The sequence below is a fragment of the Sminthopsis crassicaudata genome, chromosome 3 (assembly GCF_048593235.1).
Source record: "Sminthopsis crassicaudata isolate SCR6 chromosome 3, ASM4859323v1, whole genome shotgun sequence".
In the NCBI taxonomy this organism is placed as follows: domain Eukaryota; kingdom Metazoa; phylum Chordata; class Mammalia; order Dasyuromorphia; family Dasyuridae; genus Sminthopsis; species Sminthopsis crassicaudata.
Window position 1 is genome coordinate 110,478,175 of NC_133619.1, and position 4,873 is coordinate 110,483,047.

The 4,873-nt window shown below is 30.8% G+C and overlaps 1 pseudogene; it reads left to right on the plus strand.

Moving 5' to 3' along the window:
- The first annotated feature begins 1,643 nt into the window (after positions 1-1,643).
- LOC141561906 (peroxiredoxin-4 pseudogene) lies at positions 1,644-3,984 on the plus strand (annotated as a pseudogene).
- Positions 3,985-4,873: the final 889 nt, after the last annotated feature.

Below are 4,873 nucleotides of genomic sequence, written 5' to 3' on the forward strand. Positions count from 1 at the left end.
GGCAACCAATTCATTTTTATGATTAACACATATATAATAAATTCTATAGATTTAAAAAATGTAAAGAAAATGTTTATGTAATGATATACCAATGTATCCCAATATATTGGTATACCAATGTATACCAAATAAAAATATATTAATGACTTAAATATTAAAAATAATAAAAATGATAAATCAAAAATAAAAACTAAAAAAACACAAAAAGTCAGGAAATTCAAAGAAACCAGGGCAGGGAGGGGGAGGGAATATAAGGAAAGCTTATATAGTAGTATTTGATCTTACACCATATTATAATGTAAGAGAATTCTTAAAGCACAAAATTTATAATCTTGATTTTATTAAATTAAAAATTTTCTATGATAGATTTAATCTATACAGTCAAAAATAGAAAAGACAGAAACTTTTTGGGGGGAATTTCATAGATTGTATCTTAGATGAATTGTGATTACTTGGAATATTGCTGTGGTATAGGAAATGATGAGCTGGTTGATTTAGAAAAATATGGAAAGACTTAAACTTATGAAAAAGGGTATTATCTTCAGAGAAACATGGCAAGTAACAATAAGCATAATATTGTCTTACACATATATGTATGAGTGTATATCTTTACATATATATATGTGTGTCTATATATGCAAATATAGACACATATATATGTATATCACTTATAGATATCTCTGCTAAGTGAGTGTATGGTGCATGCATGTAAATGTGTACATGTGTATATATATGCAATCTGTACATATATGCAATATGCAAATATACATAATTTTATGTGGATATGTCCACACTTAATTATAGCCATCTTTAGGGTGGAGTTAAGGGGAGAATAATCAAAGTAAGAAGTTTACAGGAGAGAACAAAGGAAAATCCATAGGGAATCGGAAAAAAAGCAAAAATATTTTACAGAGTATATTATATAGTTTTTCTTGATAATGAAATTTATTTCTTTATTTTAAATTTTCTCTTATATTCTTCTGTATATGCGGCAATGTTTTAATTTTTTAAATTAAGTTTAAAGAAAATTTCAAAACTTTAAAAAATGTAAAACTATCATACTAAGGGATCAACATTTACTCTTTTCAATACTAGATATATCTAAGCAAAAAAAAAAAAAAAGGCAGAAAGATGTTAAAGACATTAATAGACCTTTAGAAAATTTAAATATTTTGATGGACTGATTCTTACTGTCTCTGAGCCATTAATTTCTATATGTTCAATCCTAAGTTTTAAGTAATTATTTTCTTCAGTTAGTTTTTGTACCTTCTTTTACCTTTTGGTCAATTCTCCTTTTAAAGGAGTGTTTTCATCAGTGTTTATTATTTAATATTAAATATAAACCTTTCATCATTATTGAATTGATTTTTATTTTAAAGGAAGATGGCAGAGAGAAGCCAGGAGGTTCCCTGAGCTCTCTCAATTTTCCCTCAGAAACAAAATTAAATCAAGTCTAAAAGAATTCTGGAATGGAAGAATTTTTTAAAAAAGGAGGAAATGAAAAATATTTTGTATCCCTTTGAAGGATTCAGGAAAGGTTTATCTTGCTTGTGTAAAAGGGGAGCACAGCCCAGCATAGGCAATGACTAAATAAACCAGTGGGAGGTTTGTAGGTAAAATACAAATTAGCCATCAAAGAGCCAATGTCCAGACTGACCAAGCCAGTAACAGAGAAGTTTAAATGTGAAGTCTCCAGCCCCAGTTCAAAAAGCAAAGTACCAGTCCCAGAACACCTGCATAACTGGTGTGACTCAATTGAGTCATCTTAATAGTGCAGTGGGCAAACCACCATCTCCAAAATCCTTCTTGCATAAAACCAATGACTAGGCTCCCTTGATCCCCAGTGCAAGAAGCTTGGGATAGTGCCCCCTGTTTCCCAAAAGCAGAGCTCAATTAAAAAACAAACAAACAAACAAACAAACAAACAAAAAAAAACCTAAAAGAACAAAACAAAACAAAACAAAAAAAGGTATGATGGTAACAGAAAATCAAAACAGAAGCTAAGAAAATGAGAAACAATGTCAAAACATATACAAACAAAGCTGCAAAGGAAAAGAGGAATTGGTCTCAAGTTAAAAAGACCTATGGAAAGGCTCAAAAAGGATTTTAAAAAATAATTGAGATAAGAAGAAAAATGGGGAAAAGAAATGAGTTACACAAGATAGTTATGGGGAGGGAGAGAAGAGTCAAAAGCTTGGAAAAGGAAAGACACTGAAGAAAACACTCCTTTAAAAGGAGAATTGACCAAAGGTAAAAAAGGTAAAAAAAACTAACTGAAGAAAATAATTACTTAAAATTTAGGATTGATCATATAGAAGTTAATGGCTCAGAGACAGTAAGAATCAGTTCATCAAAATGAAAAGATAAATAAAATAGAAAAAAAATGTAAAATATAGCATTGAAAAAAAAAAAAGTTGATCTCAAAAATAGATCCAGGAGAGATAATTTAAGAATTATGGATTTCCTGAAAGCCATGTATAATATATATGAATAAAATATATACATATATATGTATAATATATATGAATAAAGAGCCTCAACAGTTTCTTTCAAGAAATTATCAAGGAAAATTGCCTTTATATCCCAGAACCAGATGATAAAATAGTCTTTGAGAAAATCCACTAATCATCTCCTGAAAGAGATCCTCAAAATAAAAACTCCAAAGATCATATCACCAAATTTCAAAACTCTCAAGTCAAGAAGAAAATTATTTAAGGGGGGCAGCTAGGTGGCGCAGTGGATAGAGCACTAGCCCTGAATTCAGGAGGACTAGAGTTCAAATCTGCTCTCAGACACTTAACACTTCCTAGCTGTGTGACCCTGGGCAAGTCACTTAACCCCAGCCTCAGAAGAAAAAAAAAAAAAAAAAAAAAAAAAAGAAAAAAGAAAGAAAGAAAAGAAAATTACGTAAGGAGTAAATTATGAAAGAAACAATTCAAATATCAAGGAGAAACAGTTACAATTACCAAGAATTTAGCACCTACTACATTAAAGAATTAGATGGATTGGAAGAAAATATTCTGGAGCATAAATTACAACCAGTAAAATTAAGCATAATCTTTCAGGCAAAAACATGAATATTCAATGAAATAGGAGAATTTTAAAATTTCCTGATGAAAAGACCAGAGTTAAACAGGAAATCTGATTTTCAAATACAAAATTCAAGAGAAATATAAGCTGCTAGGCCGATGGGCTTTGCCATGGCCTGAAAAGGAAAGTCTGGGGAATGGTTGAGTTATTGCTAATAGTGATGCTGTTGCAAGCTGTTCCTGTGTAGAACAAGGCAGCTGTGGAGCCCATTAAATAGCAGCCCCAGACCCCTGAGGACAAGTGCCACTTCTACAAAGGAAGCTCAGTATACACAGGAGAATGGTCCCACATGGGCCCATAAGGAGTCTTAAACATTTCCTGCTCCTCAGCAATGTCAAGATTTCTAAGTCAACACTTTATTGAGAAGGAACAGCTGTAATAAATGGTGAATATAAGGATCTCAAATTAATTGACTATCAAATAAAATATTTGTTTTTTTTTTTTTCTGTCCACTTGACTTCACTTTTATATGTCTTACTAAAATTATTCCTTTTGGTGACATAATTGAAAAAAATCCAAGCCATAACACTGAAGTGGTTGCATCTTCTTTTTTTTAGTGTTTACTCATTTAGCATAGACTGGTACCCTTTAGAAATAAGAAGGCATTTAACCAACGAAAAATCCAATTTTATTTTCAGATTTAATTACATCAAATTAATTATGTCAAATACAAAAGGTTGTGGAGTTTATCTGGAGGACACAGGTCATACTCTTAGAGGCCTTTCATTACTGATGATAAAGAAAGCCCCAACAAATTTCAGTTAATGATCTTCTTCTTGAAAGATCAGTGAAAGAAACCCTCTGTTTAGTACAAGCACTCCAGTACAATGAAAAACATAGAAAATATTCCCTGCTAGTTGGAAAACTGGTAGTGAAATGATAATACCTAAATAAGCTGTGAAGCTCTAATGGCAAAAAAGAAGAGCTATTATTCCAGATCCAGCTGGAAAATTGAAGTATTTTGATAAAATTGGAATGTTTGTTTAGGTCTTGTCTAGTTCAAATATTACAAATAAAATTTCTGTGGTTTTGGAAAAAAAAAAAAAAAACCTAAAAAGGTAAACAGGAAATAAATCATGGTATTCAGCAAGCTCAAACTATTTATATTCCTACATGGGGTCTCTTTCAGGAGGTGATACATGAATTCTCTCTCTTTTTTTTTTTTTTTTTTTTTTTTCCCTAAGGCAATTGGGGTTAAGTGACTTGCTCAGACTCACACAGGTAAGAAGTGTTAAGTGTCTGAGGCTAGATTTGAACTCAGGTCCTCCTAACTTCAGGGGTGGCACTCTATCTACTGTGCCATCTAGCTGCCCCTGATATGTGAATTCTTTCAATGGCTATTTTACTTCTGGTTCTAGGATATCAGAGCAGTTTTCCCTGATAATTTCCTGAAAGATGATGTCTGAGTCCTTTTTATGAATCATGGTTTTCAGGAATTTGAATAAACTCCTAAATGTATTTTAAAGGTCAGTCATTTTTCCCAATGAAGTATTTTACATTTTCTTCTATTCTTTTCACTTTTTTGGGTTTGTTTGACTGATTCTTGATTTCTCATTGAATCACTTATTTCTATTTGTTCAATTCTAATTTTTAATGAATTATTTTCTTCAGTTACATTTTTAGTTCCTTTTTTATTTGGCCAATTGATTTTTTTTAGTGATTGTCTTTGTTTAATGAAATTTTTTCCATTTTATAAATTCTGTTTTCCAAAGAGTTTTTTTTTAAATTTTGTCAAACCTATTTTATAAGGAATTTTATTTTTTTCTCTTTTCACTAAATCTAT